The 22,073-nt window shown below is 36.7% G+C and overlaps 1 pseudogene; it reads left to right on the top strand.

Annotated features, from left to right (window-relative positions):
- Window positions 1–20,440: 20,440 nt before the first annotated feature.
- LOC116574345 lies at window positions 20,441–21,735 on the top strand (annotated as a pseudogene).
- Window positions 21,736–22,073: the final 338 nt, after the last annotated feature.

Raw genomic sequence — 22,073 nt, 5'->3', positions numbered from 1 at the left:
GGAGCACAGCCAAATACTATAGCATAAAATGAAAATCAAGATGAAGTTGGACTAATAAGAAGTGCTGACAGAGAGTCATGTAAAATAAGGGAGTTTTCATTTCAGAGATGAGCAGAACAGACAAGAAAATAAGTAATTGTGTATCTGCCATTTAAGGACAAATTCCAACTGCTGAGAGGTTACCATTAATTCTGGTTCTGAGCAAACATATCCTTGCTTTCTTTTCAGAGGACTCTTTGTTTCATTGCTCTGGAATTTTTTGCTTTGTATTTTAAATCTCCTACCTTAGTTGCTAACAGACAAAATTTCTAGTTGTCTTCAGCCTCTTTCAGAGAAACAATGGTGTTTCTCTTTATTTCTACTGAGATTGATTTGAGTCTGGTTATTTGAAATCCATATCTATGATTAAGCACGGAGAAGTGATGTGGTTATAGCCAAAAGATTACAAAAACACATCAAGGATAATGTAAAAAATTAAAATATTTTAAGCTATTAGAGACTTCAGGTAAAGTAAGTACTGAATAGAGATCAAATGGGGTAAAACTGCTTAGTAATCATTCATTCAATCTTCATTATCTTCAAGTGAATGGTACATATTAGTATTTACAATTCTTGTAAGAGTTTAGTGTGAAAAGTTACCAAAATGATTATATCTTTGTGTTTGTGTATATAAAAATACACATATGGTGGATAGAGGCAAAAGGCAGATTCTTAGTAGAAAAGGAAGTTTTCAGGCTAAGTTGTAAATTAAACTTTACTGATACAAAGAGTTTTCAGAAATTAGATCAATCATATTGATCCTCATATTATTTTTATTTATTAAAGCATTTAAATAGCTTCATATATGAAAAGTTTAGATAGTTCCTTAAGCCAGAGATCAAATTCATAAGATTGCAAAGCTTAGCAACTAAACAGTCAGGATACTAGTTAAATGCAAATTTCAGATATACCACAAATAATTTTAATGTAAGTATATTCCAAATATTGCATGGGGCATAGAGAAAAGACTGCATGGCAAGAATGTGCTTGCTTGAAATAAGAATTAAGGCTGACAGTTGGCAGCTAAAATCAGTACTTCCATGACAGACACATATTTTCCTGTCTGCTTATCTCTAAAATGAAAATCCCCTTACTTTATATGAAAATTTGTCAACATGGGACAAATTTTATTTATTTTATTTTATTTTTTTAAAGATTTCATTTATTTATTTGAGACAGAGCAAGAGAGAGAAAGCACACAAGCAGGGGGAGAGGGGCAGTGGAAGAGAGAGAAAAACAGATTCCCTGCTGAGCAGGGAGCCCAATGTGGGGCTTGATCTCAGAACCCTAGGATCATGACCTAAGCTGAAGGCAGACATTTAACTGAATGAGCCACTCAGGTGCCCAAACATGGAACAAATTTTTAAAAATTATTTGCTGTATATTTGAAATTAAAATTTAACTGGGTGTCCCGTCTTTTATCTGGCAGTACTAGAAAATACCAGAATTACTTTTAATACTAGGGATATTTAGCATTAAAAAAAAAAAAAAGTTGGCCCAAATTTTATATAATTTGGAGTATTTAACACCGGGGAAAAAAGAGTTTTAGCCAAGAAGAGATTTCTCAAATATATTTATGATCAACGATTGGTAGGGTCATTTTCCAATATATCTAAGTTATCACCCTTTTCCTACCCAATGTGTTTAGCTTCTTTTGCAGTCTTATTTTGGGTTTTGTTGTGGTTGTTTTTACCCTGAAACTTGAATATAGGGGAGGAAAAATAGTCTTAATATCCTTTGAATAGATGTGTTCACCTCTCTTTGTTTTTTCATGCCATTCTACCAAGTCTTTGCCTGACAGTCAACACAAACTATACCCTGTCACCTTCTCTCTGCCCGAGTTGTACATGTTATCCAGGCTGGGTCCAGGGTCTTCAGACCAACTTTCAATTCTATTATTCAAACTTCATGAATTCTTCATATCAGCAGTAACCAGAAACTGAAGCGTTTAGAGTCAGGGACGCTTCCCTGAGATATCAATTTGTCTCTATCTCCAGTTATTTAATATGATCAATATGGTCAGTAAATGTTTCAGTGCTCACAAAAAACCATAAAAGCACTCTACTGCCCTTCAGTCTGGTAAAGGCCATTGCCATGTCATTTGATTCAAACTATAACTTAATGTAGATCCCACAGATAAATTCTAGAAACTTTTGCTTTAGCCATCCACAAGAGATGTTGCTCCTTAGGAGACAGAACTCATTTGTAGCAAAACTGTTCATAATTCAGCATAATCACTCTATGAGGGCTTCTCAAAGTAAGATCTTTGTCACAGATTCATTTTTTGGCTGAGGTAGAAGTTTAATGATTCAAACATCTTTCTGTACTTGTGAGTACCCCATAGGTCACTGTGAGAAAAGAAGAAAAATTAAACTTAATATCATCTCAATAGTAAATTTAATCCTTTTCATTAATAAGATCCCAAATAAAGTACAACTGTGTGAAGTTATCTTACTTGAATTTGTAAAAGTTATTTATACATTCTGGAGACAAGGGTTTTGTTCACTGTTAACGTTTTCTCCTAGTTTGTGCCTTTTGTTTTAGTTTCCTTACCGATGTCTTAATGAGCAGAAATTTTAAATTTTCACAAGGCACAATTTATAATTTTTTCCTCTGAGAGCTCAGTATAAGAAATCTTATCTATCCCAGATTGTGAGTATATTCTTCCTATGTTTCTTTCTAGAAAATCTATAGTTTTGGGTTTTGTTTTTTTTTTAAGATTTTATTTATTTATTTGACAGACAGAAATTGCAAGGAGGCAAAGAGGCAGGCAGAGAGCCCAATGTGGGGCTCAATCCCAGGACCCTGATATCATGACCTGAGCCGAAGACAGAGGCTTAACCCACTGAGCCACCCAGGTGCCCCAAGAAAATCTATTGTTTTATCTTTTGTATTTAGGGTCATAATCCTTCTCTAATTAATTTCGTGCATCTTGTCAGTTAAGGATCTTTTCCATGTGGTTTTTCTTTTTTCAAAAGTCATATCATCTCCAATTTCTGCTTGCTTTTGTTTGCTTTCCAGTGGGCTTCAAGTAGTAGTTGTTACAGGTGTTTTTAATTTTGTCTAGGGTGTATGGTTAAATAATAGTAGTGTGTTTTAGTACGTTTCTGCTGCTATAACAAAATACCAAAGACAGGGTGGTATAAACAACAAGCACATATTTCTCATGATTCTAGAGGCTAGGAGCTTCAAGATCAAGGTGCTGGCATATCTGAGTCTAGTAAGGTTGCCTGTTTCATGATTTATAGATGGATTTCTCTCTGTGTTTTCACATGGCAGCAGGTTGATCCAATTCAAGTTACTCCTACATTGCCAGAAACTTTTCCAAACATAACTAACCTGTTCCTGTCCAGGGAGCTTGGTAATAACGCCTAACTACTTAACTCCTTCTTCTGGTATCTTGCCAAAAAAAATTTGTCTCAATCAGTTGTACCAGATTCTGAGAGATGTAGCAAACTACCCAGACTCCAACTTTGAGGGGTCTTGAGAAACATAAGAAATTTTAGGTTAGATGATGAGAAAAATGTACGCTTTAAACAGAGACTGAGCAATCCTTCCTTAGAGTTTAGAGTCTGATGCCTTCATGTAAGTGATTATCTCATGTATCACATAGTGTATATCTAATAATTTATTCATTTTATTGCTTGGTACCAATCTTTCATAACAAGCCCTTTCAACAACAATGAGATAAAAAGTAGATGTTTAATGGAAGATTACTGAATTTCCATTTCTCAAGACAACTGACAGTACGTAATTTGTCTATAATTACCATCCAACATGGGGGCAATTCCAATAGCCAAAATTGTGAAAACACACGTCTGCTAGAGAACTACGATTATCTACCTCAAAAGCTCATAGTTATATGGACTATTTAATGCATACACCTGAAGAAAATGACTTAACATATACCCACAGGAATATTTGCATATAAATTTGTGAAGCATAATTTTTCAATTAGATGAAGTGACTGTACATCTAAACTAATTTATTTTTAGTTCTAAGTTTTCTTATGCATGTATAAATAAAGCAATAGCTATTAATATATTGGTTCTATTAACTGAAATAAAACCTTTAAAATAGTTAAATAAAGCCAGCTTTATGTTAGTATCAAAGTCCTCAAATAATCAAGTTAATTTTTCAAATGTTTTGCTCCCAACCAATTTATAAAATCAAAGTAAGAAAGATGCTTTTTATTTTTTATTTTTAAATTTTTTATAATTTTTAATTTTGATTTTTTTCCATTATTTTATTTAATTAATTATTTTTTAAATATTCCCTAACCACTATATAGTCATAATTAGTTTTTGATTTAGTGTTCAATGATTCATTAGTTAAGTATAACACCCAGTGCTCATCACAGCAAGTGCCCTCCTCAATACTCATCATCCTGTTATCCCTTTCCCCTACCTTCCTCCCCTCTGAAACCACCAGATTGTTTCTTGCAGTCCATAGTCTCCCATGGTTCATCTCCCCCTCTGATTTCTCACCTTTTGGATTTCCCTCCCTTCCCCTATGGCCCTCTGTGCTATTGTTTATGTTCCACATATGAGTGAAACCATATGATAATTGCCTTTCTCTGCTTGACTTACTTCACTTAACACAATCTCCTCCAGTTCCATCTATGTCAGTACAAATGCTGGACATTCATCATTTCTGATGGCTGAATAATACATACAAAAAATAATTAAACTATGCAATTTTGGTTAGTAAGCTGATCTTGAATATCAAATAAATACTTCAGCATGGCACTATATGCTTTCCCTTATGAACCATTATCAGTTGAAATTTAGTGCATTTGAGAATCTGGGAACTATTTTTTAATTAATTATCTAACATGGTATTGAACATGGTATTTGCAAATGAGTCCTCAAAATTTCAGGCTTTGTTCAAAATTATTCAAAAATCTTGAGTCAGTATATTCACTGAATGAGGTGTCAGAATACTTCAAACTTTGAAGCATTTATTGAATTGCTATTACTGAAAACAAAGCTTGCAAACAGGAAGACATTAAAATTTATTACTTAATATCAAGGGAGCAATTAAACAAGTTGAATATTAAGAGCTGAAATGGTGTACAATATTAAATTTTAAAATTCTGTAATTGTGATTTAGAATTGTATTTTCCAAACTATCTGTGATAAAGAACCAGTTTTGTTTTTAATTTTCAATAATACACAGAACAATAGTTTTGTAAATTACAATAACAAAAATAAAATGGACAAAAAACATAAAAAAATTCAAGCCCACATTTTTCATCATTAGTTTATGTAGACATAAAATTACATTTTAATAAATATAATTACAGCTTTCATAACAGAGGAAAAATAAAATTATAAAAATTACACATGTTGCTCAATGAAACTGTGTATATAAGCAACTAACATTTAGGGATTTTATTAAAATGCTTTTTTTATCATTCCACAATCGTAACACAAGTAAAAATTATGATTGAAATTGGTTCCCCATATTAAGCACCTATATGCACACTTTCAATGAGAAGCATGTAAATCAATATTTAAAGTTTTTAATGTGACAATCGAGTTTGATTCCTGATTGCTAATTTATGTACTTGTAAGAGACAATATATAATCTAAAGTTGTTCCTTTTTATATTAGTATGAAAACACAGTAGAGAAACCAGAGTCACAAATATGTTGATGGAAATAGCAGAAGAGATTTTTAAAACTTTTCCAACAAGTTCAAGGTATTATTTATTAACTATTATTTAAAATTGAGCAGGTGATACTTGATGTTAAAAATTCATATTTAATCCTTCAGTAACCAGTTCTGACAGTTTGTCCTATAAAGTTAAACTTGTTATATAATTTTGTTAAAGAAATGAATTTCCTCTGCAGGATCTTCTTGTGATGAAAAATAAAATTCAAGACATTCCATTCAATTCAGGAAGTATTTGATGTAAATTTTTACATACATATATACAGTATCAAGTTCACTTCCTTGATAAGTGTTGTTTAATCACAGAACATGTTAAAATAATCTATAGAAACTCTGTCTTCCAAGATTCTAACTTAAAGTCTTTTCTAAAAAAAAAAAAGTCTTTTCTGCCATTGAAAAATGTACTTCTTTCCTTCACTGTATGCATGCAATAAGATCATTAAAAATTCCAAAAAATATCAATAAGCACATCTAGTGCCCAATTTACAGCTTTAAAAACCTGAATCGAGTTGTTTTCTTATCTTGCATAAACCCATTCTTTTTTAAATTTATTTTTTTTAATTTATTTTCAGCATAACAGTATTCATTGTTTTTGCACCACACCCAGTGCTCCATGCAATCTGTGCCCTCTCTAATACCCACCACCTGGTTCCCCCAACCTCCACCCCCCCCCCCCCCCCCCCCGCCCTTCAAACCCCTCAGATTGTTTTTCAGAGTCCATAGTCTCTCATGGTTCACCTCCCCTTCCGCATAAACCCATTCTTGACAGAACTTTACCCTTGATAACAGTCATACCTCCACATGCAACAGCAGTTACAGATGATCAGTTTCCCTATTATCACATAACAGACAATATTTTATATTTTAACATCTTTATAAAACTAGTATGAAACCTATTGTTCTCTGTTTCTCCAGGATCACTTCCAACAACACCATCACTGTTTCATTTACTACTATCATCACATTCAAAGAAGGCCTGTCTTTCAAGTATCAGAGCAAAGCTTATTTTGCCATCATTAAATTAAATTAAATAAGGGTCAAAAATGAGTAATAATACACTAAGAACCAAAACAATCCAGGTGAGCCAAATGAGTCATTTGGAAATACGTTAAAAAACTGAGTACTAAAAACCCTAAATGATCCAAATTCCAGAAAATTACATTCTCACAAAAGAGAAAAACAATTCGCATCTGCTGTCATCTCTGAAATAGACAGGGAACAATCTGCTGCTAATAAAGGTAATGAGGACCAGCATACCTTAAAATAAACCTTTTACGGTTATGTGTGAGCTGGTCTGTTGGATTAATAACTTGAGCCCAGTGGGGCACCTGGGTGGCTCAGTGGGTTAAAGCCTCTGCTTTCAGCACAGGTCATGGTCCCAGGGTCCTGGGATCGAGCTCGACATCAGGCTTTCTGCTCAGCTGGGAGCCTGCTTCGCTCTCTCTCTGCCTGCCTCTCTGCCTGCTTGTGATCTCTGTCTGTCAAATGAATAAAATCTTTAAAAAATAAATAAATAAATAACTTGAGTCCAAGACACAAAAGAAGACTATACCACTTTCCAACTCTTTCCCCCACATCTTTATTGGGGGTGATACCCTTAAATTAGGGCAGGAAAAAAGACCTGAAATTGCCCTTAGCACTTCAAGCTTTCAATTAAGGAAGAACATGAGGGGGCAGGAAAGCTATGTGAAATCTCTCAGGGATAAGTCCTGTTTCACAGAGTGTAGACCAGCAAAAGCAACTCTCCAAAGGCCAAGAATGGTTAACAGGGATGAAAAAGATCATCTTTTTTTTTTTTTTTTGCACAGAAAGCAGAGAAAGCAGAGGACAGGACTAGAGAGCAAAGAGAACTCCCCAAAACACCCCAAAATGCTGACAGTCAAAATGTAAAGTGAGGAGAGCTCTTCCACAGTTCAGAAGTCATGCAGTTCAGCAATGAGAAGCTGCAGAAATCCTGAAACTTGCCAGTGCTGGGATCCCAGGCCCTGCTGAAGGGAAAGGCTAGACCCATTCTGGATCCCATGATGCACTGTTATCAGTGTTTTATTGACCCAGTAATCATTTAGATTTTCCCACTTTCCCTTCTTTCTGTTGACTTACATTTTTTCCTGAATCTGAATTTTCTTTTGGAATAATTTTTCTCTTCTTGAAGAACATTCTTTAGTACTTCCTTTAAAATAAGTCAACTATAAGCTAAATGTCTTCATTGTATCTCCATTTTTGGAGAATATTTTTGCTGAGCCAATAATTTTATTATGTAACAGAACTACCAGTTTAATGCTCTTTATATGGCCCTTCCCTTGAAATTTCAAGGTATTCTCTCTTCATTTGAGGTTAAAGGTAATTGAACACTGTCTCCCAGAGACGCATATGCTAAAAACAGACATAAATTGAAGATCTCTGTGAGGTACCAGACTCTTCATGGCCCAAAAATCTTACCAATATTGGTAGGATTTGGGGCACTCAACCCATCAAAACTCAGACTGACTTAATCAAACCTTCATAGAAGCTTATACAATACCTTTTGAAATCAGAACCAAAGGAAATATCAAGACATATACCATAAACACCAAGAGAAATTTGATGTAATATACATTTCATTATCCCTTGAATTACTCCTGCCTTAGGTAAGAGTTCAAGATCCTAGGGCTATTAATAGAATGGTTACACCTTACTTTTTGGAACTGCTGAATTCTCTGAATAACATTTTTATAGTCATCACTCTATGCTAGTCAGTCATTTCCTTCCATTGGCCCCTTCTGATACTTAACATATCCCTGCACTACCAGAAATACAACAAATTAAGAATAAGCAATGGGGTTATTTTTTCTGCTTAGTTCACTTTTTCTCCTTAGAGACTCTTCAACAGCTTTATAGGAGTTTTTCAACTCCACGGAATCTTCCTTTCCCCCCAAATTGTTGTTCCTGTTATATTAAATGATTCCAACATTACCACATAGGCTGTGCCCTCTAGGATACTATTTTATTATATAAAACCAATTCTTTGCTTATTTACCACTAACAACCAATCCCTTGGGAAGTAAGTCTCCTGGAAGTATGTGCCTAGGAACTTAGGAAATGAAGTCACATAGTATATTCTGGAGAATTAACCAGAAGAATCACTAATGTACCTTTGTATTTACACCATTCAAGCAATAGCTCCTACACGGTTGTTTATACAAATGGAAAGAAGGTAAGAAATTAAACCTTAGCTGATATCAAAAATCATAATTGTATCACTACTGAAGCTCATTAGACGAATCTGAACTTTTTAGTCCAAGTAGTAAAGACCAAAATAAGAGCTTTGGATTTTCTATTAGCTAGTTAGTGTGGTAACCATCTCACAGCTATACTTCAGCTGCACTTGGATGAACACTACTGGCCAAATAGAACAATTCATCTCTAAGGAGATATTCACCTGGCTCTTTAAAATAGATCCAAATGAATTCTGCAATGTGGGTATTTTTGTGTTTTTTTTTTTTTTCTTGCTCAGGATTTTAATCATCATTTTACTCTGATCATTTTGTTAATGGCCAAATGTGAACTCTCCAGAGTCTTAAATGTCTCTGCACAGCCACTGTCACATCACATGATGTAGCAACTCCTAACTTGATAAAAGGAGGTAAAAAGACAAAATGTGGTCCAAAGTGGTGTTTGTTGTTTCTCAGATTACATACCATCTAGAGATTAGGACAGCAGTGTAGATCTGGAATGAGAGTCTTCTCTGGAGGGAGATGGGTGGAGGATGGACTTGATCGGTGATAGGTATTAAAAAGGGCACTTCTTGTGCTGAGCACTGGGTGTGGTATGTAAACGGAGAATCACTGTATTCTACTTCAGAAACGAGTACTGCACTGGATGGTAAGTGAAATTTAAATTAAATTTCAATTAAGTTAAGAAAAATAAATCTTTTCTAAAAAGTCTTCTCTGACTGCCTCTCTGGCCTGGCTAAAGGCTGGCCAAAGGAGAGTGGTACAGAAAAGACCAAGAATAGGAGAAATCACCTCCATCAGATATGCAAGACTGAGAACAATCTCTTATCAGCTAAATATTTATAAGCACACGAAGTCACAATTTGCTTAATACTGCTTAGCTCAGAATATCATCTACTTTGCATTGATCCTCCCACCTTAAATTAATCAACCCAAAGGCTCATTCTGCTTCTGATATCATAACCTAAGAACTTCTGATGCCAATCCATAAGCAATACAAACCTATGTTTTCTTTGTTAACTAAGATGCTTTTTTAGGTTTTCCTTGTATTGGTTCTCCTTTACTATAGAGTGTGAATAAATCTCCTGTTACTTATGTCATAGCAGCTTTCTTTGAGTACGAATACATAGAATACAGAACAACACATAGAATACAGAAACACATACACAAAATACAAAACACATAGAATACAGAAACAACATACATAAAAAATATATCCAATTAGATTATAGATTAATGTAAATATGCCTGGCTTAAAAAAGAAAAAAATGATTAAACAGAACTTAATCTATAAGCCAGAAAAGTAATCTCTCATCACAGAGCATCAAAATGCTATATTGTTTGATAACTCTTGAAAAATGGCACGTTAAACTATTCTAATAATTATTAGTAATACTGAATCATAGTATGAAAATATAAAAGAATATTCCAGACTAAAATAATAACATTTTATACTAATGACCACTGAAGAAATCCTGGGTTGAAGACAGCTTGCTAGATACTTTAGACCTCTATCTTCTCACATAAAATGGAATGATAATATCTGCCATGCTCAACTGAAAGTGTTACTCAAAGAGTAAAATTAAATAACGAATGTGGAAAAATTGTAAAATGTCAAGTTCTATACAAACTTAAATGATTGTGACTGGGTATATGCTTCAGGTTTTATACAGCTTTTTTCATGATTTACACCAATGCCACACCACTCTGCTATCCCCTGGCCTATCCATTCTAAATTCCTGTGCCAAAAAAAATCAAAATATTATAGCATTTGGAAAATTGAATCTACACATTGTAAACTGAAGATCCCATTCAATATACTTATTTACTTGAATTTAAACCAGTAGTAGAATTGAGGGATCGGGATGCAGCATAACAAATCAACTTCAATAAATGTCAACACTAAGAAATCAACTTCTCATAGTTTTGGTATATATAGTTTGGGTAACTATATGAATCAAAAAACCAATTCATTTAAAATGTAATTTTGCATGTGATTAATCTATAATCTGGTCTGATTGCCTGTGGTATATTTTTATAATTATAAATTGAATGAAGAATAAAGATAATTCAAATAATCTTATTGGCTAAGGCACAGGGCATTAATTCAGTTTATAATGGCAATAATGACCTCAGCCCAGGGCATTTCCAGGCAATTAATGACTGGTTGGAGTTAATGGCCCGAGTTTCAGCCAAGGACCATCAACTCTTCCTTGCTGGCCATCAATCCTCAGAAATGCCCAGTGCTCAGAGCACAGTCAGACCCATTCAGAGTTTGACATCATCTCAACTTTTAATTTTCAAGTATATTTGTTGCTATATTTTCCCTATAAACCCATTTTACTTGTAATCTAGGTTAAAATGATTGATATTATTTTTGAATAATAAATTAATTCCTAGAACATAAGAGCTGAATGTCACAAGGCATAATTTATTAAGTAGCACTGTAATATTGAAAACAGTACAGACCCAAAATATAAGACATCCATTTTCCAACTCTACGAATGCCTCAAAATAGTCCTACTAAGGATAGCCTGGGTGGTGAGCCCCCATTTTCATGGTTTTATTTTATGTATCCCAGAGTGAAAATTGGAGCTAATCTGTAATAGACACATTTCTACTTTCTACCTAATAAGCTGCCCTGTTTGACTTTAAATTTTTCCTAAGATAAGTAGGAGACAGCAGAGAGAAACGTGATTTTTAATATGCAAGCCCAAGCAATACCACATGACAATATCATCAGTCATTTCAAGCTCCTATAGAGGACTTAACATATTTTTTTTCCATCTCACAGGAGACATATGAAAAAGATGACCTGGATCACTGGCATGTCACACACAAGCTCTTTGTGAACCATTCAAGTAGAGAGAAGGATTCAGCCGGCCAACCCCCATCTCTATGGGAAGCCACCAGGATGCTGCTCACCCAGGGAGTCAGAGCCTACGGGAAAAGCACTATACTGTCTCATTGAATTTGCCCCCCACCAGCTTCCCTCTAGCACTTAAAAAAAACAAAACAAAACAAAACAAAAAAAAAAGATTTCTTTGTTGTTTCAATCCATTAAAGGCAGAAGTCATGAAATAACAGTGTATAAAGTGGCCTATACAGTTAGGGTCACTGGCCCGGAAGACATGAATTCAAACCACCTGTGGTGGTTAATGAAAGAGATGCCTTTATTCAGAGATTACACATGCCTGTAGTCCTGTTGTGGATGAACTTTTTGCCTTCTATTCATTATCTATTTGAAATGGCAATCCTTTTAGAAGTATGCATATTATATTCAAGTGGACAATTCATTATCATTATTACCCACATTAAGAGCCAATGCCCACAACAGGCTTCATGCAGGCTATGCAAAGTCGTTGTCCATATAGGGAAAGAGAAAGCCCCCCAGAAGCTGAACTAATGCCTCCCAGAGGGGATTTCTCAATGGGACTGGGAGATGCATTGCTAAAGAATAAAGTCTGGTTATCAAAGATGATTGATGACAAGAATAGTCAAAATAATGTTAATAATAATACACTTTAAAAATAAAGGAAAACATTGCATTCCCATGTTTTCTTATTTATTGGGATGATGAGTATCTATCATTAAAACCATTATTTTTCCTGTCAAAAGACAGAATGAAATAACTCAAAAACTGTCACAAAGAACATTTACGTACTGATGGTTTGATGCTTGATGGTGCCAAAAGAAAAAAGAAGTCTAAAATATGGGACATTGCTCATGCTCTAGGATGGCTTTTAAGGGAGTCTGAAGCTTCAGTCAGAAGATAGCAAAGAAGTGATGTCAAGGGGCGCCTGGGTGGCTCAGTGGGTTAAAGCCTCTGCCTTTGGCTCAGGTCATGATCTCAGGGTCCTGGGATGGAGCCCCGCATCGGGCTCTCTGCTCAGCGGGGAGCCTGCCTCCCCCTCTCTCTGCCTGCCTCTCTGCCTACTTGTGATTTCTGTCTGTCAAATAAATAAATAAAACCTTTAAAAAAAAAAAAGTGATGTCAATATCCAAATGGCAAAGCATGTTTTAAATATTCCCCCCCAAAATTTTAAGCATTAATAATCAAGAATCAATTTTGCAAGTAGCATAAAAGTGGTCTAAATGTTATTTAAACTAGGCCTGTAAGAAAAAAGTCATGCAGTTAAACATTGACTTCCAACGGAGTTGAGGAGGACCAAGAAGAAGTAGAAGTATGTATACTTTTCTGGGAACCAAGTTGACAGTCTGTCTTCTTAGTTCCTAGGATTAAAGGGTCTCTAGGATGTGTTTATCTTGTGAACTCCTATACTTAATTTCCATTAAAATTATACAGTAAGCATTAATTGATGGTCTTTCCTCTGTCTACTGAGAATATGCTTTAGTGGTTATTTCTACAGATGCTCTGAGCATGTACAGTGAAGTTGTTTTACCTTTAGAGAGCAGAGTTAGGAAACTGAAAAACTGAAAAATCTCCTACCAAATGAGATAGCTTTTAATTCTCTTTTAAGATAAATATTGCAGGAGGTTATGATGAAAACACCTCAGTCTACCTCCTTTTTTATGGAGCTGACACAAGATGCTCTTTCTAAAGGCAGTCCATTTTTAAGATGTGGGCCACTCTCTTTAGAAGTATAATAACAAACCCTGAAATACAGATAGGGAATTAGTTTCAAAATAGGCCTTATTCCCAATATCTATAAAGTGGTTGGTCAAACTGACTGCTTTTTCCCTTACAACTGTATACATAGGGATCATGTTGCTGAAACATTGCAGAAAATCAACCTAATTATTAACATAGTTGAAATAGGACCTAAGATCTAGGTCCTGGGATCAGACCTAATAGTGCAGAGAAGGAGAAGAGAGAAAAATGACGAAGTAAACGTTCTTTTCTTATCACAAACATCAGGGATGAGCCCCAGAAGAGTTTTGAAACAGGCAAATTGTATCTTGGAAGTTTCCTCACTTCCTTTTCTATATTGCTCCTGAGTATATGGTATTTCTCTCCAATGCTGACCACACGGCCAAGGCTCTGCTCTTCAGCTCTCCTTCTCCAGCTTCACTCTCAGAGATCACTTACTTCATTTTCCTAAAACCTCATTTCAATCTCTTTGTACAGTAGTACTTGGGTAGGAGGTAGAAAAAAAAGACAATTTTAACTTAAACCCCTATACTCCATTTTCTTCCGGTGAAAAGTGGTAATAGTCCTTTGCCTAAATCACGTGCTCATAATAAGGAATAAAATTTAAAATACAAACAACATGAACTGCAAGCTGAATTTTAGGTGTTATTTTGTTGAATGAATTTACACAAATGTGTGAAGGACTTGCAGCCCATTAACACTTTAAGAATTATATATACTTTAATCAGTGAATGCTGACTAACCCTCATTAATCTTAAATCGGGAAAATTTAAGGTAGCATTAAAAACACTAGTGAAAGAGTCGGTAATTTGGAATAAAGAGACTCTGGGCAAAGGGTCAGATAGCCAGCCCCACAGAGTCTGCCAAAGTTGGGTCTAAGAGATCATCCTGATATCTCAATTTTTCCCTTTTCTTTCCTTTTTTTTTTATTCCTTATCAGAGACAAAGATATATATATAGATAGATAGATAGATAGATAACCTTGCCCAGCTGGCCATTCTATCATCTCTGATATGATAGCACAAAAATTTCAGCTGCAGGAAATGATTCAAGTCTATAGTTTCTCCAATCTGGGAAAGGTAACCCATTTTCTTGGTGCTAAATGACACATAAACTAAGTCTGCATCTTAAGATGTATGAGTGACGATCAACTACAGAACTTGCTCTAGAACACGTTTTAGATTAAAAAAGGAAAGACCATATGAAATGGTATATGAGGGTGCCCTCTACAGGAAGGTCAAAGAGACAAAAACATTCAGTGGATTGAGAATGGACTAAATAGCTTCAGGATCACTGTGTGTCTCTGTGGTTCTTCACAGTAAATAATGGTAAAGATAATTTGATCTTATACTTTAGGATAAAAAAATTTCTCCTTACCACATCTTCTCCCATCAAAAAGCCTTGTAACTTGTCAAGACACTTAGGTGAAAGACTTTAGGCATACTATCATAGGGCTTTAACCCACAGTGCTCCCTTGTTCAATCCCTGAAATATTCTCAGGAGAGGTTGAATCTTGATAAGTACAAGAAGGCATTAGGAGCACTAAACGTTATCTGATCACTGTCTGTGATGGACCAAGAGTAGAAACCCTGGGCATCTGAAGGGTAGCATGCCTTCTGCATCAGTTAGTTATCACTGCATAAGGAACTATTCCAAGTTTCGTTCCTTAAAACCACAATCACTTACTTAATCACAGTCCTGTCATTTGGGGAAGCTGGGTAGAAATGTCTTATCTCCATATCATATCAGTTAGATTGCTCAAAAGGCGATATTCCGTGGAAGTTCAACTGAGTTTCCACTGGATATCTTGATATCCACGATGGTATTAATGTAGGAAACAGCAGCAGAAGAAAAATAATTAAATTTCCTTACCTACTGACAAGCCCTTAAAACAGGCAGAGTGACTCTCCTCTAGGGACTCAACTATCCTCACCTTGAGGCTTTGCTAAGGGCAAAGGACAATCCTAGCCTGACTGACCCCTACCCCCAACCAGGATCCTGTTGGTCTACTTTAACAATTCCTTTAGGAAACTTTATCTCTAAACCTCCAAGACAGTGCCAAAAATCATTCCCAAGCATATGGCCCACTGATATACATCAAAAGGGTATCATGAGAAGGTTTTATTACTGGTAATGAATAACCTTTTCCCCAGACAATATCTAGCCCCCCAAGGTCCTAGAAACCTTGCTTCTAAAAATTCCTTAGAGACTTACGCCATCCCTAGTCCCTTCCCCAACTTAAAAGTATATAATAGACCACTCCTCACATGCCCGGGGCAGCAGCTCTTCCTGCCCACGGGTCCTGTCCCTGTGCTTTAATAAACCACCATCTTGCACCAAAGATGTCTCAAGAATTCTTTCTTGGTCATCGGCTCCAGACCTCACCCCACCGAACCTCACCTATATTCTAGAACTGCATCAGTATCACGCTTACGCATGATGATTCAGCTAGATGGCTGGAATATATAAGACCCCACTGAACATCCCTGTTTCCATATAGTCTTTCCATCAGGATAGCTGGATCTCTTTATAGGATTGCTAGAGTTCCAAAAGAGTGAAAGCAAAAGTTCCAGGTGTCTTAAGACTTAGCTCTGGCACTGGTACAGTGCTACTTCCATGGCACTCCTAAATATTCAAACATATCACAAAGCCAGTTTTCATTCAAAGGGGAGATAAAGAGACTCTTGATGGAAGAGCAGCAAAAACAAAAACAAAAACAAAACTTTAATATACTATATTAAATATATACTTTAATATACTTTATCCCTGCATGTAAAATTTGGCAGTCATTCTAAATAAGATAGAACTTAATTCAGAAAGGGAGACTGAGAATGACTTAAGACATTTGTTGGTTTTTTCTTTTTTTTTTTCTTTTTCTTTTTCCAGTTTTGTAGCCTGCTGGCCAAGCATAGGGTCTTTGGTCCTACATTTAAATCTGGCCATTCACAACCCCTTTAGCACCTATTTATCAGAGCAATAAGAGCAGCAGTGGCAAACTACAACCATGTCAACTGTTTTTGTATTTAAAGTTTGACTAGGACACCTCCCTTCCCAGTCATTTATATATTGTTTATGGTTGCTTTTGTGCTACAACAGCAGAGCTGAGTACTTGTGACAAAGACCGGTGTGGTCCTTAAAGCCAAAGTTGTTTACTTTGTGGCCTTATTTGATTTGCTGGCCTACCTTTAACTAGTACAGACCGGGTGGTTTAAACAACAGAAATTTATTTTCTCACAGTTCTATAGGCAACAAGCTTTGAGATTAAGGTGTCATAGGGTTGATTGCTTGTCAGGGCTATGAGAGAATAATGTGCTTCTGGCCTCTCTGACTTGTAGATGGCCATCTACTCGTGTCTTCGCATCATCTTCCGTCTGGCTGTTTACATCAATTTCCTCTTCTTATAAGGACACCAACCATACTGGATTAGGGGACAGCCTAATGACCTTGTTTTAAATTATCTCTGTAAAAACCCTTCCTCCAAATGAGGTCAGATACTGAGGTACTGGGGATTGGGTCTCCAATATGTGAATCTGGGGATGGGGGAAGCATGATTCAACCATAACAATGGTTGTTTACAGAAATAATTTGTTAACCTCTGGAAAAGAAGAAAGAAGACAAATCCAGCTATTGGAAACCTTGGATTCTAGTTTCAATTCTGGGCCTTACTAGCTGCGTCACTGTAAACAAGTCACATAAAATCTCTGATTCTCTATCTACATTAGTAAATTACACTCAGGGTGCTTGGACTACATAACCACACAAGGTGATTCTAAGATCAAACTGTGATGCTGTGCAAAAAGTAGCATGAAAAATAAAAGCTGGGGACGCCTGTGTGGCTCAGTCCATTAAGTGTCTGCCTTCCCCTCAGATCATAATCCCAGAGACCTGGGATGAAGTGCCCCCAACCCCCAAATCAGGTTCCCTGCTCAGCAGGGAGCCTGCTTCTCCCTCTGTCTCTGGCCCTTCCTCCTACTCATGTGCGTGCTCTCTCTCTTTCAAATAAATAAATATTTAAAAAGAGGTGTTACATGAGTTACATATCTACTACATATATTGAATAATTTATTAACATTTAACTCTAGGGCTTTGTGTATTTGAACTTGAGGTTGTCCTCCATTTAGTGGGAAATATATTAGCAGCTTTCTCCTGGTTGGAGAAAAAAGTGACTATAGTGGTCAGATTTCCTCAATGTTTCTGAATCACACTGTTCAGCATACACTGACCTATAGTTTTCTTGATTTCTAGAAGATTCTTCAGCTTTTGACACACTTTCTCTTTCCATGCACCCTCTGGTCCCTTATTCTGCCTACATCATTTGCTCATTGCCTTATATCACTCTTCAGTAACTTTAGTGTGGGAGCCTGAGGCTCCAGTTTGATTGAGGTCCAGGACCTTATTTCAATTTCCTCTGTGTTCTGCCACTAAAAAGCACAGCAAATCTCAGACTCCTGCCTTGTACCTGAAAAAGTTTCTAGAACTAAACTCCTTCAGAGGTATGACCTCCCAAATCTTTTTAATTCTGCAGTCCTAATCTCTACTTCCATCTCTGTGTTCTACCTCCACACCTCAAAAAAAGAAGCTAGAAAACTCACACTTTTCCCTTTGATACTAAGTTGCATGAATCAGGTAACTCCAATTCAAGGCAGAGATTCCTAAGTCTCCTATTTGTATTTAGATGTCCTAAGACAAGCCACTAGATAAGAAAGCAAGGATGATTCCATAAGGTGAACATTAGTGGTAGTTTGTTCATTTTTTTTGTGGGTAACTTCTTAGTTTTTCAAGTAAAAGTTATTTTTAAAAAGCTCAGGAAAAATTTGTGGGTTTTTATGAAATTTCTAAAGAATAATAGAAAAATTATTCTAAATTAAATGACCATCCAAAGTGGTAAACTCAACTAAACAAAGAAGTCTCCCAAAGAGACTAATGAAATCATCCGACCTCAGCAAAATTAAGTATTAGTCTTTGGTGACCATGTGTTTGGGTAGATGGGTCCACTCAGCAATACCAAGATAGATCTCCTGTTGAATTGCTTAATGGAGAAAGATAAGTTGTTATTAATTTTATCTTGATAAATTATGAAATGCCATGCCAATCTCTCTCATGTTGACTTGCCACCTTATCTTTTTTGCCCCCTACTTGCTGAGCTTGAACTTTCTAAATTGAGTCATAGAGCTTGGCAAATTTGCTGAGATTGCTGAGATGTGTCACTGTCGTCCTGGAAAAAGAGATGAAAGTGTTACATGCCATAAACCAAAAGTCACTTATCCATGGAATTCTGCCACTCTGCCATGTATTTGCTGGAGAATGAATGTCAAAGGATCTTGAAATCTTCAGAAGATCCAATTTTATCACTATTCACTACTCCTAGCCTATTTGTATTTGCTTTGACTTTGGATACATACCCAGTGACATCAGTGATATGGTGATTCAGGCATAGTTCTCTTCATCTAAGTGTCACATCAATTAAAACGAAATACTGGAGTTAAAAAAAAAAAAACACCCTAGGTTCTTTGACTTCTGGATGAATTCTAACCAACTCATTAAGCTTTAGCTTGGTGTTACATCTACGTTTTGTTGAATTAAAATTTATGGAAAAGATTTAGCTGAAGACAAGCATAAAATTAAAAGTGTAATATGAGCTGAGGTCTCTACTCTGTCATTTTAAAAAACATAGGAGGTCTCCAATTATCCAATAGAATAGAATTAATAAAAGTCATATATAATGTCATAATAGATTTTATTACAATAGAACAACATTATTACCCCTGATTGTAAATCACACAAATATTTTCTGGCAACCAAAAGGAAAAAATTCACACTGTTGATAATTGTGCAGCTTCTCACATACCAAAATGTATGAGGAGTATATGTTACTTGTATCATTAAATTCTTATTATATTATAATGTAGTAATCTAATTTCTCTAAGTGCCTCATTATTTTTCATTTCAACTGCCAAATGCACATATATTTTATGTTGTTAGTGAATTAAACAAAGAAGCATGCTAAAGAGATTGATATTCTAGATTCACTCTGTGATTTAAATGTACTGATTATAGTATAAAATAAGACATGGAAAAATGTGCTGTTTCCTGTAGGTCACACCCAGTGGTTTATAATAAAGGCAATCTGTATTGTGCCCAGAAACATACTGTATGCAAACAACTGGTGTGATAAATAATACAATTTCAAGTGAGTCTAGTTGCTTATTTGAATCAGAATCACCGAGATACAAACAAAATTGGAGCTAAAATCTGAGAAAATTGTGTTGTGTAACATCCAGCACAGCCTAATGAAAGTGTAGCCACTTAATAACTACCCCATCCCTAGAAATGACATCTCTTGGGTGAGGATAGGCATGATTAACACAAAGAGATACGACAGAATGGTATATTCACTAGGAATTACTGGGTAACAAACCACACCAGAGCTTAGTCTCTTTTCGAAAAGGGGAAAAAAAAAAAAAAAAACCTATTTAGCCCCTAATCCTGAATATTGTCAGGATTAGTCTGTGCTCAGCTGAGCTGTTCTGGTCATGGTGCAGTCATTTCTTGTGGTCAGCTATAAGCTGCGCCAGTGGTTTTGCTGATCATGTCTGGGTTCTATTTCTGGGGCCTCAGCTGGGACAACTTGGGCATATACAGCTCTGGCGATTGGTCTCTCAACCAGCAGCAGAGTAGCCTGGGTTTTTGTCATATAGCCATCTTAGGGGCCCTAGGAAAGCGAAGCATGTAAGGCTTCTTGGTGCCTGGGCATGGAGCCTTTATACCATTACTTCCACTGATTTTTATTGGCTACGCAAGCCTTGATTTAAGGGAGGAAAGACAAATTTTATCTCATGAAGGGAGGAGCTGCAAGGTCACATGACAAAGGACATAGACAAAAGTAAAGGTAGAGGAAGACAGATGGTCTGCGCCCGCAGCAGACTCGCGCCGCGCACGCTTCTCTCCGTTGTCCTTGTCGCCTACGCTGCCGCACCATGAGTGCCCCGACGCAGGTGGTCAACTTCGGGCCCGGGCCTGCCAAGCTACCGCGCTCGGTATTGTTAGAGATCCAAAAAGAACTATTAGACTACAAAGGAATTGGGATTAGTGTTCTTGAAATGAGCCACAGGTCGTCGGATTTTGCCAAGATTATTAACAACGCAGAGAATCTTGTGCAGGAATTGTTAGCCATTCCAGATAACTACAAGGTGATTTTTGTGCAAGGAGGTGGGTCTGGCCAGTTCAGTGCTGTCCCCTTAAACCTGATTGGCCGGAAAGCAGGAAGGTGTGTTGACTACGTGGTAACGGGCTCTTGGTCAGCTAAGGCCGCAGAAGAAGCCAAGAAGTTCGGGACTGTGAATATCGTCCACCCCAAACTTGGGAGTTACACGAAAATCCCAGATCCAAGCACCTGGAACCTCAGCCCGGACGCTTCCTATGTGTATTACTGCGCCAACGAGACCGTGCACGGAGTGGAGTTTGACTTTATCCCTGATGTCAAGGGGGCAGTGCTGGTTTGCGACATGTCCTCAAACTTCCTCTCCAAGCCAGTGGATGTTTCCAAGTTCGGCGTGATTTTTGCCGGTGCATAGAAGAACGTGGGCTCTGCTGGGGTCACAGTAGTGATCATCCGCGAGGACCTGCTGGGGTTCGCGCTCCGAGAGTGCCCCTCGATCCTGGAATACAAAGTACAGGCTGCAAACGGCTCCTTGTACAACACACCCCCATGCTTCAGCATCTACGTCATGGGCTTGGTCCTGGAGTGGATTAAGAACAATGGCGGGGCCGCAGCCATGGAGAAGCTCAGCGCCATCAAATCGCAGATGATTTATGATATTATTGATAATTCTCAAGGATTCTATGTATGTCCAGTGGAGTCCAAGTATAGAAGCAAGATGAATATTCCATTCCGCATTGGCAATGCCAAAGGAGACGATGCTTTAGAAAAAAGATTTCTCGATAAAGCTCTTGAACTCAATATGATCTCCTTGAAAGAACATAGGTCTGTGGGAGGCATCCGGGCCTCTCTATATAATGCTGTCACGATTGAGGATGTTCAAAAGCTGGTGGCCTTCATGAAGAACTTTCTGGAGATGCATCAGCTATGAACACATCTTGACCAGTATATACTCTGCCCTTGAACAGTGTATAAAATCTAAAGTAACTTGGGAATGAGGACAGAAACCTAGCAAACATGGTATTTTTCTCAAGTGAACGTGCTTATTACAGATCTCAGTTTTTTTTTTTAAATAACGACAGCAGAACATCCACAGCTCTGCAAAGCTGGTGGGTTTAACGGCCTCCACCTTAATTCTCACGTGAACTGGAAGCATTTAAAAAAAAAAAAAATCTCCCTTTAGCTTTTCTAGCGAATTCTAGCTAACTTTGTCTTTGCTGCTACTTTTTCTAGTTAGATCTCAATATTCAAACCTGCCTGTGGCCTTAATGATGCAAATTGAAGTTACTGATTTCTGGAGTCACTCAGGCAGTGCACGAAGGCTGGGTGAGGACTGGGATTCAACAGGTGCTGAGTCTTGATCCTTTACAAAATGA

This window comes from Mustela erminea, chromosome 15, assembly GCF_009829155.1.
Source record: "Mustela erminea isolate mMusErm1 chromosome 15, mMusErm1.Pri, whole genome shotgun sequence".
Lineage (NCBI taxonomy): Eukaryota > Metazoa > Chordata > Mammalia > Carnivora > Mustelidae > Mustela > Mustela erminea.
This window is presented reverse-complemented; position numbering and strand designations above follow the sequence as displayed.